Source organism: Mesoplodon bidens (genome assembly GCF_964165515.1).
Source record: "Mesoplodon bidens genome assembly, chromosome: 1".
NCBI classification, from domain to species: domain Eukaryota; kingdom Metazoa; phylum Chordata; class Mammalia; order Artiodactyla; family Ziphiidae; genus Mesoplodon; species Mesoplodon bidens.
The window spans coordinates 192,832,007-192,845,965 of NC_138176.1; the positions used below are offsets into that span (position 1 = coordinate 192,832,007).

The following is a 13,959-nucleotide window of genomic DNA, read 5'->3' on the forward strand; positions in this document are numbered from 1 at the left end:
CACACCCTTACATTAACTTATACAGATAATGCCAACTAGGTCAAATCTTGCTTCCAGAAACACAACTATACTGCCTTCCAAAACAAAGATTACAAAAATGAATCCATAATAATACTTTCCAATTACCTTTCCATCAATATAAATATTGAGAACTGCTAGCTGGTAAATGAAGTATACATGACTGTGCCCCTATATTCTGTAAAAGTAACTGTAATTGGGCATTTCCCTTAGCCAATTTGGTATTGATAATTTCTCACACTTTATAACTTAGTTGTAGAAAGTGACCACAGAAAAGCTGATAAAATTAAAGTACTCTTAATAACCTACAGCCTCTTGCTCTTAAATATTTTAGGGAAATGAGGGTAGGCCTTTGGATATTTTATGAGAAATACCAGGTTTCACTCAGCAAAGTGAAAAGTCAGGTACCACTTGAAGAATTCTACATAGGATTAAAAAAATAACAAATCTGATGAAATGGAACAAAATTAACTCCTCTTTGCTTTAAAAAAAAAGAAAAAGGAAATGATAAGAGTTACATTTTTCCTTTTTTTAAGGGTGAGGGGGTACTTTCTGATTACAAAGCTATATGGTACAAAAGTGATAAACTTCTGCTTAGAGTTTAAGACTAAAGCTTCCTGAATATTAAATAATTTATGTATTTTTCCACTTAGTGTATTTTCTTCTTTCTTCATTCTTATAGTCTATGTAGGGAGCTTCAAAATGGCTTCCAATAACCTCCCCTCCTGGGATACACATACCTGTGTAAGTGTGGACTGGACCTCTCCTTAAGTGTGGACTGGACCTAATGACTCACTCCTAGTGAATGGAACAGGGAAAAAGTGATGGGTTGCCACTTCCAAGACTACACTACAAAAACCAAAGGCTCACACGGCAAGGACTAGTAGCTTGCTGGCAAACAGCCAACATGAGGAACTGGGGCCTTCGGCCCAACAACCAGTGAGGAACTAAGTACTGCCAACAAGCATGTGAGTGAACTGCAGGCAGAACCTCCTCTAGGATTTTCAGATGAGACCAGCCCTGGTGGACGTGTCAAATGTAGCTCTGCAAGAGACCCTGAGCCAGAGGACCCAACAAACGGCACCCAGATTCTTGACCACAAGAACTGTGAGATAATGTTTGTTGTTTTAAGTCACTAACTTTTGGGGTAATCTGTTATGTAGTGCTATGGCTTGAACTGTGTCCTGCTCAAAATTCATATGTTGAAGTCCTAACCCCCAGCACCTCAGAATGTGACCTTATTTGGAGACATGACCTTTACAGGGGTAATCAAGTTAAACTGAGCTCATTAGGGTGGGCCCCAATCCAATAGGACTGGTATTCTTATAAAAAGGAGAAATTTGAACAAAGAGACAGACACACATAAAGGGAAGACAATGCGAAGAGCTATGGAGAAAAGGTGGCCATCTATAGGTCAAGGAAAGAGGCCTGGAACACATCCTTCCCTCATAGATCTCAGAAGCAACCAATTCTGCTGACACTTTGATTTCAGACTTCTAGCCTCCAGACTGTAAGACAATAAATTTCTGCTGTTTAAGCCACTCAGTTTGGGGTAATTTGTTGTGACAACCTTAACAAATTAATACATGTAGCAAAAAGATCTAATACGTACACTGAATTCAAAATGACTTTTATTGGCAATACCAAAATTAGCCTCAATGCAGGACTCAAGTAGATGGCCAAAGCTTCTAAGTCTTTATTCTAAAAAAAGACATAAGGTCATATCAGAAAATCTTAGACCACAGATTTTTTTTTTTAAGTTAGCTGGGACTCCTGCAATCATATAATGTAATTGACTCATTTCAAAACTTGACGCTGCTGCTGCTGATGTGACAGGAACTGTTTTGAACACTTAACATATATTAATTCCTCACAAGAACCTTCTGAGGCACCACTATTATCAATTCCATTTTTAAGATGAAGAAACTTATGTCCAGGAGTTAAGGACACAGCTGATAAGGAGCCAGGATTTAGTAAACCGAGGTACACAGAGAATAAGTGATTTATCCAAAATCACAGTTAGTAGTTGAGGTGGGACTAAGCCTAATGGTCCTTTCTCCTACCTTCAAATCTTTTCTCGAAAAAGGCAAATAGAAAGGCTTTTCTTTTACTTGCTGTATTCAATCTTTGTAACACTGCTACCTTAGAAGTATATATTTGACTATCTATCTGCCCTCCTCCTCTACCTACACAGTTACTCATTTTCTTCTACTCCCTGAACCCTAAAACACTACCTTTCAATTCCTAATACTTTTCTTGCATCTAGGTTAATCATTTTTATATACTAGAACACAAGATTTCACTTCCACACAGTTTGGAAAAATAGCTTTAGCTTAACATTTAGAAAAACACCTTTAGCTTAATAAATACACCTGGAAGGAATAATACTATAATATTGGTCATCTGCATTTTACTAGGAATAAGTCAGATCCTTTTCAGAGAACAGGCCTTGAAACAAAGATGGCAAGACAGCCACTGCAAACTTGTCCAGGGAATCAGAGTATTTTTCTGGAATATATGGGATTAGGTACTTAAGAGTAAGCCTTTCTCTGGGAGTCTGAATTACAATATATAAATCATGGGCAGTGGTGGCGACCACGCTTCCCATGACAAAGAATGGAAACATGGAGAAAGCCAAAGAGAGTGAGACATGCACAGGAGAGGCACACTGCTGAGAGCTTGAGAGAGACCTGACTACATTTGATTCCTGGGTTCTCCTTGCACAGCCCAGCTGCATTTCTGCCCTGGATCCTTTGGTGTGCCCAAAAGTCTGATAACTTGCCCTTTCTGCTTAAGCTAGTTTGAACTGAGTCACATGCAATCAATAGAGAACTAACATGGTCAAAAAGATACCCTCTCTACAGCTCAAGAACAGTATCGAATGACTAGTAATTCAAAAAAAAAAAAGAGGAGAACAGAGCGCTCCATGTAGTACCATGGCTACGAACAAAAGAACGGATTGACAGAAGCCAAGGTTTAAACAGCTATTTGGAAGACTTTCCAGACATTGGTGGAATAGAAAAAAGAAGCTGCAATTTGAAAAGACTATACCCTCTATCTCCCATTTGGGATATTTTAGTTCTTCTAGTTAAAAAAATCCCATCATCTATATACTTGCTAGTGGGTGTGTAAATTATTACAACCACTTTAGAGATCAATTTGGAAATATCTAGGAAAGTTGAAAGTGCAGATTTCATACAACCCAGCAATCTTACTACTAGGTGGCTACTATGGACTGAAATGTGTCCCCCCAAAATTCATATGCTGAAGCCTTAACCCTCAACATGACTGTATCTGGAGATAGGGTCTTTAGTAGGCTATTAAGGTTAAATGAGGTCATAGGGGTGGGGCCCTAAACTGATATGATAAGAAGAGGTAAAGGGAGATCTCCCTCTCTTTCTCCTTTTCTTTGCCTTGTGAGGACAAAGCTAGACAGTGACCATCTACGGGTCAGAAGAGAGCTTGCACCAGAATCCTACCACGCTGACACCCTGATCTTGGACTTCCAGCCTCTAGAATTGTTGAGAAAATAAATTTCTGTTGTTTAAAAATAAATAAACTTTTCAGTAACAATAGAGCAAAGTAAAATACTAAAACTCAGGCAACTAAGTAGCCATAGTACTCTCAAGTGCCTCACAACATAGTTCATTATTCGAACTAGTCACTCAAAGTTACTGTAATACGATAAAGAGTTCCAAAGCCTGTGCTGACAACTAGATTTTTCCAGAAAAAAAGGAAAAACTTTAATAACATGATTTTATTCTATGTAGGTATCTACAATAAAAGTATGATGCTTTAAAGCCAGAACTGAAACTGAAATATATTCCAATATATCTTTTTTTTTTTTTTTTTTGGTGCAAAAAACTAAAAGCCATCCAGGAAAGGAGGTTTGTCTACTTTACCCAGCCATCGGTGGTAAAGAAGGATTAAAACCCAGCCCTTCTGAGTCACAGTTCAGTTACAATGCAACGATGCAGCAAAGATTATCATGATTCTGTTCCTGGCTTCTTGTTCAACAGACAAAACAATCCTAAAACTGACCTGATTCTATGTTCTGGGCTGGCATGAACCTGCGTAGAAACAATAGGAGTGGCAGGCACTTTCTTCCTGAAGCAGACGTGGAGAAGTATTATACCTGTGATGAAAGAAAAAAAAAAGAAAGCCCAGTTTATTTTCAGAATGTTTTTTATGAGTTGTTCATTTCGTACTAATTCTCTCTTTACCTCCTTATTTCTTGCCAATGGCTTCATACTGGAACAAAGGACAACACTTTATTTAAGAGAGATAAAGTCTGCTATTCAAACTTCAAAGGAGAATATAGACTCATTCAAAACTGATCTCTACAGACCATCTGGTTCAGCTTTTTTATTTTACTGGTGAGGAAGCCAAGACCAGGGAAAGTTATGCAAAGAATCAACAACAACACAGTTATTTAGTGGCAGAGCCAGGTTCAGAACCTAATTCTTCCAACTTTCGTCCAGTATTCATCTGTACATCATAGATCACAATGTCTCTTTTTGGAGAACCAAACATGAGCAAAAAAGAAAAAAAATCATGTTACTTCTCTAGGAGTAGTTGAAGATAAATGTGGTATAGAGCTGAATTGATATGTTCTAAGTTAAAATAAAAAACAGTGCTTCCTCACTCAATGTTTATAATCCAACCTCGAGTTATTTAGCCTGTCTCACATAGGATATTTAACTGTTTCTTTTATTTACCATTCAATATTCCAAAATGAAAACATCAGCACATGAATGATGAGATATAGGTTCTGGTCTTTCTTATAACTCTGCTCTCAACAAGTTCTATGCCCTTAATCAATTACTTCTTTGGTTCCAAAGCTCCTTTATTCAAAAATGAGGAGCTTGGGGACTTCCCTGGTGGCACAATGGTTAAGAATCCGCCTGCCAATGCAGGGAACATGAGTTCGATCTCTGGTCCAGGAAGATCCCACATGCCATGGAGCAACTAAGCCCGTGTGCCACAACTACTGAGCCTGCGCTCTAGAGCCCCCAAGCCACAACTACTGAAGCCCATGCATCTAGAGCCTGTGCTCCGCAGCAAGAGAAACCACCTTAATGAGAAGCCCACGCACTGCAACCAAGAGTAGCCCCCACTCGCTGCAACTAGAGAAAGACTGTGCGCAGCAACGAAGACCCAATGTAGCCAAAAATAAATAAATAAAAAATATATATTTTTTTAAATGAGGAGCTTGGATTAATCCCCATGAGCTTTCTAAGTCTAAAAAGTTATGCCTAAGAATAGACTCATCTTTTAACGACATTCTGTTTTTCTGATCAACTATTTGTTTTGTCATATGTTTGTTAATCTCTGTAATCAAGATAGTACAATAGTTCAAACATCAATATTTGTTTTTGTCATGTCTGTCAATCTGATCAACTATTTGCTTTTGTCATGTTTGTTAATCTCTGTGATCATATTAGTACAATAGTTCAAACATCAATAATATTGCCCTCAAATATACAGCTAGTTCTCATTCAAAAATCTAGTTTTGCAATAACCTAGTTTTGCTGTCTCACTACTTATGAAAAAGTATTTAAAAAAATCTACCTCTGGGACTTCCCTGGTGGCACAGTGGTTAAGAATCCACCTGCCAATGCAGGGTCACAGGTTCGAGCCCCGGTCCAGGAAGATCCCACATGCCACAGAGCAACTAAGGCTGTGCGCCACAGCTACTGAGCCCGCATGCTAGAGCCCACAATCCACAACTACTGAGTCCACGTGCCGCAACTACTGAAGCCTGCACGCCTAGAGCCCGTGCTCTGCAACAAGAGAAGCCACCGCAATGAAAAGTCTGCGCGCTGCAACGAACAGTAGCCCTAGCTCGCCACAACTAGAGAAAGTCCATGCGCAGCAACGAAGACCAAATGCAGCCAAAACGATAAATAAATAAATTTATTAAAAAAAGAAATCTACTTCTTAGGTGGTTTCTAAGAAAAATTCTGAATTATTTTCCCAAATCATTCATTCAGTTATTCATCCAAGTTGTTACTGAGTGGTTTGTCAGATGGCAGACACATGCTTAATGAGATATAAGATTTTAAAACAAGATCCCTCTAGTGAAATTCTGAGTGATGTTTGGGATTCAACTGGCAGTGAGAAAGTAGGCAGAAGTGATGACATGTCTCCTAAATCGTAACATCAGAATATACCTGCACTGTTTTTTTAATGTATTAAAACTACCAACTTACGTAAAACATGTTGGTTGTCACCCAACACGAGAACCTAAATATAAGTTGCTGGTAATGTTTTACTGATTTGCTCTTCCCTGTCCTACACCCCACCTCTCTCATCTCTTCAGTCCTCTGTAATTGCTCTCCTATGTTTTGTGTTCATCATTCCTCTGATTTTTAGAAAGCATATCACATATGTACATATCCTTCAACAACACTTTCACTGTTTTTCATTCAATATTATGTTTTCAAGATGTGTTTATGATACATATGCAATTAAATGTTGCATATAGTTGTAGTTCATTCATTTCAGGGCAGAAAAATTCTACATTGTGTAAATACACCATGACTGAATTATTCATTCTCTTTACAATAGCACCTTATTTTCTCCCCAGGTTTTGTTTTGTTTTGTTATTATGAACATTACTGTTATGAAAGTTCTCATACACATCTGTTCCACATGTGCCAAAGTTTCTCTTAAGTACTTGCCTAGGAGTTGAGGAATATATGTGTTTTCGATTTTTTTTGTGAGGTCGCCAATTTTTCTTTTTCCCAAAGTGTGTTTACCAATGTATAATCTCATCAGCACCAGGTAGTTCATATTGATCTACATGCTCTCCAACATTTAGTAATGCCAACTTCTTAATTTGGGGGTGTAAAACCATCTAACTGTAGTCTTAATTTGCAGTTTTCTGTTGATTAATGATACTGAGCATTTCTTCAGGTTTACTGGCTAACTCATGTTTCCTCTTTTATGAAATGCCTCTTTATTTCTATTGGCCACTTCCTCCTTAGTTTTTTGCCCTTTACTTATTATTTCATAGAAATTATATATGTATTTTGGATGCTGATTATTTGGTTTTATCCATTTTGAATTACCAGGTACAGCCAAGTATTGCGATAAAGAAGCAGAAATAGGAGGAAGCCAGACAGAACTGGAAACAGCGAGCTAGAATACCAATGCTTTTCTCAACCCATTTTTGTATTTTATTACAATCTACAGATGTCTTAAAGTACCAGAAATTTAAAATGGTGTATTACTGATCCTGTTTTGTAATCTTTTAATATAAATTTAGCCAAGGGTTAAGTGCTTTGATATGATTTCAGTGCATTCTAATTACAATATGCAATATAATATAATTTCAGGCATCCATTTTATACAAATCAAAATTTAAATCACATTTTAGATAGAGTTACATTTTGACCCTGACATTTTAAGTGTTTTTATTTCATGCTTTGGTTGGCTCCAATTTAGAATAAGTTAGCTTTATTGTCAAAACGTTGAGTATGAATGTATATGTACATAGGTATAAAAACTGAATTTCAAAACTAAATTATATAAACTAGAACAACAGAGACCTGCATTCCAGGCTTGGCTAGACAATTAGCTGTACCTCCTTGGCCTAACTATGTCTTTAAGTTGGTTTTCTTATACCTAACATGAAAATTGTGCTGGTAAATTCTAAGTATGATTCTTTGAATCATACTCTTTGAAGATCAATGAGAAAAAAATTTTTTTCCAGATATCCCCAAAAGAGTTTTAGGAATCTCTTCCCAAGTGTTAAGTAAACTGGAGAGAGTAACAAAAAGCTAAATATCTGAAAAACAAAAGTTAACAATCAGGGCTATAGCCCTCCTATGGCTTCTCAGGACTCTTGGCAGATCACCTGATGAACAGCATCACACAGAAAAAAAAAAAAATCGAAAGCCACACAAAATCTGAGATCACTCTACAATGCTGGCGTTGATTCCTATGTACGGAATCAGAAGAGAACTTCCAGAACCACACTCACCCACTTACCTGGATCTGTACCCTTCTACTGTGCTTAAACTTTCTGAAACCACATCAAAGTCTAACTCTTCCACTTTAATACTATATGTTATGTCCCTACTATTCAAGGAAATTGCTCTAGTAAGTCCCACGTCTCTTTCCTTTGTCATCAATTTCTTAATTTTGTCCTCCCAATAAAGCAGAACCACTGTGTGTGTGTGTGTGTGTGTGTGTGTATATTTCCAATCATTAGAAAATAAACAACATCAGCAGCAAACCTTTTGACACCACACACCCCTCTAGATTATGGCCAATTTCTTTGATTCCCTCTTCAGTGAAAAGTCAGAAAAGAGTTGTCCTTTGGGCTTCCCTGATGGCGCAGTGGTTGAGAGTCCGCCTGCCAATGCAGGGGACACGGGTTCGTGCCCCAGTCCGGGAAGATCCCACATGCTGCGGAGTGGCTAGGCCCGTGAGCCATGGCCATTAAGCCTGCGCGTCTGGAGCCTGTGCTCTGCAACGGGAGAGGCCACAACAGTGAGAGGCCCACGTACTGTGGGAAAAAAAAAAAAAAAAGACTTGTCCTTACTCTCTGTCTTCAAGTATTCTTCAGTTCAAACTGAACATACTCCAATTAGACTTTTGCTCCGAACACAGCACTGAAACTCTAAAGTCACCAGTTACTTACATATATATTGTAAAATCCAAAAGCCAGTCAGATCTCATCTTTCTTGCCCTATCTGCAGCAATCGGCATGACTCATCAAGCCCTGATACACTTTCTTTACCTGGCTTCCAGAACAAAGACTCTCCTGGTTTCTCCTGGTTTCATCCTATCTCACTGGCCACTCCTCAGCTTCCTTTGCTTATTTCTCCTTTTCTCCATCATCGCTGAAGTTCAAGTTCTGACTCTTCTTTCTAACTAATCAGCAAATACTACTGGCTCTATATACAAAATATATCCAGAATCTGACCACTTCTCATCATCTACGTAGAAACTGTAGTAGTAACTATCATCTCTCACTAGGATTTTTTCCATAGTTTAGTAACTGGCCTCCCAACTTCTACCCTTGCCCTATTTCAGTCCTTTTTCATCAAAGCAGCCAGAGTGATCCTGATAATCTTACATAAATCATATAATGTAACATCTGTGCCCAAAATCTCCCAATGGCTTCTCATATCATAAACGCCAAAATCTTTTTTTTTTTTTTTTTTTTTTGCGGTATGCGGGCCTGTCACTGTTGTGGCCTCTCCCGTTGTGGAGCACAGGCTCCGGACGCTCAGGCACAGCAGCCACGGCTCACGGGCCCAGCCGCTCCGCGGCATGTGGGATCTTCCCGGACCGGGGCACGAACCCGCATCCCCTGCGTCGGCAGGCGGACTCTCAACCACTGCGCCACCAGGGAAGCCCCACGCCAAAATCTTTAAAACAGCAAAACAGAACTTACATAATTTAGCCCCCATTACCTCTGACCTCATTTCCTACTGACCTCCTTGCTATTCCTTATACAGGCTAGGCATACTCCTGCCTCAGAGCCTTTACACTTACTGTTCTCTCTGCCTCAAAGCTATTCTGTGATGATTATCTCCACCTGCCTCACTCCCTTGCTATCTTCAGATCTTTGCTCAAATGTCTGAGTTAACTCTTTCCTATTCGGTCTATTTTAAACTGTAACTATTCTGCTCCCAGCATCCCTAACACACTTCCCTGATTTATTTCTCTCCAATGTTACTAATATTCATTTATTTCACTTCTATTCCTGTTTGTGTATTTCCTCCCCCAAACACATAAAATCCACAAGGGCAAGAGCTTTGTTTTGTTTCGTGCTACATCTTCAATGCTTAGGAAGGGGTCCAGCACATAGTAGGCATTCAATAAACATTTTTTGAATGAAGAAATGAATAGTTACACTCTTAGGGCTAAACATGACAATCTTTCTGAGTTTACAAAAGAAAATAAATAATCAGGAGACAATAGCTAGATTCTTGATGTAAAAGAATCATTCTAATATTTCTTCAATAGTTAAGTGATAACAACAATAACTCAAAGACTTCAGTAGATGTTGTAGCCAATACTTCCATAAACTTTAAGTAACCACTATAATAAATGGTTCCCCACCCCACCCCCAACCCCCTGCCAGATTAGGTTTTAGTCTCTGGCTGTCCACAGGGTGACATTTATTTCCCATCTGTTATCATATTCAACAATGGTTAGTTTGCAGAGCCGCAACACACTTAGGAAAATATTATTAAAATGTTCATTCCAAACTTGTTCCAGATAAAGAACTGAGCTCTTTATAAATAAAGAAAGTCTAAAAATAAAGGACAGATATTTTTAAGTGTTTTAACTATTTTGTTTGGAAATAGTTTCAAACTTACAGAAAAGTTGCAAATATAAAAATACAAGAATCACCCTTATACTCAAAGTCATCCATTGTTAACGTTACCTTCTTTATTTTGTCATTTGTGCTCATGAACTTTCTTTCCCTTCACACAGACACACTTGAGCTTTTTTTTCTTTTCCTAAAGCAACTGAGGATAAATTATGTATATCATGGTTCTTTGAGCCTTTGCTTCAATGTGTATTTCCTTAGAGATATTCTCTTTCATAACCACAGTACAGTTATTGTCAGTAATTTGAACATTACTACAATATTTGTATTTAGCATTAGTACTCCAACTTATTTCAATTAATCCAATGATAATCATTTTATCCTATTCTTCTCCCCACCCAGTATAGGATCCAGTCCAGGGTCAGGTATTGCAGTTAATGCAATACCTAGGCTTATCTTTCTTAAGCCTCCCATAATTTGAAACACTTCCACAGCCTTTATCTTTTATGACATTGTTTTTTGTTTTGTTTTGAATATCCTCCTCCCCTTTTTATTAAGCAGAATGTTCCTCATGTGGGGTTTGTCTATTGTTTCCTCCAGATTCAGGTTATGTAGTCTTGGCCAGAAAACTACACAGATGATGATATATCCCCTCAGGGCATCATATCTAGATTCACGTGTTACCCATGTTGTTGTTGTATTTCACCAATGCATAATCCCTATTTTACACCCTGCAAATAATACACAGGCGGTGGGGAGACACTTTAACTCTATGGAAATACCCTGCTCCTCATCAATATTTCCCCCCTAGATTTTGTTATGATTCTTGCCCTGCCTAATAAGAGCTGCAAAATGATGATTTTCCAACTCTAGAATTCAGAATTCTACTGTAAGCATGAGAGCTCTCTTCTTTATTTGTTCATTTATTTACTAGTTTATTATCATTATGGGTAGTGGATTCCTATTTTTAATGGTTCATAATTCATTACTAATCTGATGACTAGACCAGTAGGACCTCCAACAGGCTTGTGACATGCTCCCATATTTTTCAAAAACATTTTATTTTCTAGCATTAAAAAAAAGGTACAGGGCTTCCCTGGTGGCGCAGTGGTTGAGAGTCCGCCTGCCGATGCAGGGGACACGGGTTCGTGCCCCGGTCCGGGAAGATCCCACATGCCGCGGAGCGGCTGGGCCCGTGAGCCATGGCCGCTGAGCCTGCGCGTCCGGAGCCTGTGCTCCACAACGGGAGAGGCCACAACAGTGAGAGGCCCACATACCGCAAAAAAAAAAAAAAAAGGTACAGATTCACCTGGTATATACCCTTGCAATCAGCCATTCCTCTGAGGAACTCCAGTTCCTTTGTGTTGGGAATACTATTAGAGATCGAGATTGGGGGATTAGGTGTGCCCACTGCTCTTTGTCTTTTTCTTGGACAGAACTACTAGGAAATACATGCATGCATATACACATATGCATATAAATATATATATGTTCATACATACATATGCATGTGCATGTATACATACTGGTTTCAAAAATAATAAATTTAAACTGATACCTTCAATTCCAATCCATCCCCACAGGATTCATTTTTCCCTTCTCCCAATGCATATTTGTATGTCCCTCCTTCCTCAGGTCCTAGCTTCAACAACCTGAAAACATTTACTCAATCCGTAATACACATAAAAATGACCCAGAGTTGCTTTGTCCATATCACTACAAAAAATAAACTCTAGAGGAAAGAGTTCAGGATTTGTTTGCAATCCCTCTCTCTTACCGCTACCTAGGATGAGGGTAAACAGTCAAATATTATGTTAAAAAATTACTTAGAGTCACTCTTTCTTCCCCTTCAATGTAAGTATAGTACTAATTTATAGTACAATCAGGTTCATTTGTTCTGGTGGTTTAGGACTTTCCCCATTCCCATCTTTATTTGCAATATGGAAGATAATATGCTTTGAAAAGTCAAAACTATATAAAAAGGTATATAGCCTTAAGAAGTGTCATTCCCTCCCATAAATATTTGTTCTCTACTGCCCCTTCTTTTTTGTAAAGTTAAGTAGATATGAGTGTGTTTTATCACTCCCCACCCCTGCCATTTTTTCACAAAATATAGCAAACTAATATGTGTGTTTACACTAACCAGCTCAATCGAGACTGGAGGAAGCTCTTCCCAAATTAATTTATAAGACTCGCAACACCTTAATACCAAGACCAGACAGAAACATTAAGAGAAAAGAAGACTAGAAATCCAATATCCTTTCTGAACACAGATGCAAAAAATTTTAACAGAATATTAGCAATATATAAAAGGGATATTACAACATGACCAACTGAAGTTTACCCTGGAAATATAAGGCTGGTTCAACATTCAAAAATTAATCAGTATAATTCACCATATGAACAGAATAAAGAAAAACCATACAATGATTTCAATAGGTGCAAAAATAGCATTTGACAAAATTCAACATTCATTCATGATTTTAAAAACTCTTAGTAAACAAGGAATACAATGGAACTTAAGCTGATAAATGGTATCTTTAAAACAAATACAGGGACTTCCCTGGTGGCACAGTGGTTAAGAATCTGCCTGCCAATACAGGGGACACAGGTTCAAGCCCTGGTCCGGGAAGATCCCACATGCCACAGAACAACTAAGCCCATGCGACACAACTACTGAGTCTGTACTCTAGGGCCTGCATGTCGCAACAACTGAGCCCGCACACTCCAACTACTGAAGCCCACGCACCTAGAGCCTGTGCTCCACAACAAGAGAAGCCACTGCAATGAGGAGCCCATGCACCGCAACAAAGAGTAGCCCCCACTCGCCACAACTAGAGAAAGCCGCGTGCAGCAAAGACCCAGCACAGCCAAAAATAAAAATAAATAAATAAATAAAACAAATACAGCTAACATCATACATAATGGCGAAAGGCTGAATGTCTTCTGTCTTTAACATTATACTGGAAGTACTAGCCAGGGCTATATGGTATAAAAAAGAAATAAAAGGCATACATTACTATGGAAGAAATAAGACTGTCATTATTCCAGGCAACATGACTGTCTATATAGACAGAAAATCCCACAGAATCTACAAAAAACAAAAACAACAACAAAAAGCATACTAGCTATAATAAGGGAATTTAACAAGGTTGTAGTATACAAAGTCCAATATATAAAGATCAATCATGTTTCCATATATCAACAGTGAAACACTTGGAAATTACATATTTATATTGGGTTGGCCAAAAAGTTCGTTTGGGTTTCTCCATTAAGATGTTACGGAAGAACCCGAATGAACTTTCTGGCCAACCCACTATATTGCCATTTATAATACCACCACCAAACCATGAAATATGCAAGATTTGTGTTTTGTTTGTTTGTTTGTTTGATTTGCGGTACACGGGCTTCTCACTGCTGTGGCTTCTCCCGTTGCGGAGCACAGGCTCCGGACGCGCAGGCTCAGCGGCCATGGCTCACAAGCCCAGCCGCTCCACGGCATATGGGATCCTCCTAGACCAGGGCATGAACCCGCGTCCCCTGCATCGGCAGGCAGACTCTCAACCACTGCGCCACCAGGGAAGCCCACAAGATTTGTGTTTTGAAAACCATAAAACACTGATGAGATAAATCAAAGATGATGTGAG

The 13,959-nt window shown here is 38.6% G+C and overlaps 1 protein-coding gene across 6 annotated transcripts in view; it reads right to left on the minus strand.

Moving 5' to 3' along the window:
- The window catches only part of WDFY3 (WD repeat and FYVE domain containing 3), a 279,964-nt gene that overhangs the window by 242,815 nt on the left and 23,190 nt on the right, over nt 1–13,959 (minus strand). For 2 of the 6 annotated variants that reach the window (XM_081250861.1, XM_081250860.1), the window contains exon 2: nt 4,060–4,153. The exons of 1 other annotated variant lie outside the window; for it this stretch is intronic. The gene's annotated coding sequence lies outside the window, so the exon portion shown is untranslated. Of the gene's footprint in view, nt 1–4,059; nt 4,154–13,959 lie in introns of those variants that run through there. 3 more of the 6 variants (XM_081250858.1, XM_081250857.1, XM_081250855.1) reach the window with 2 other exon arrangements.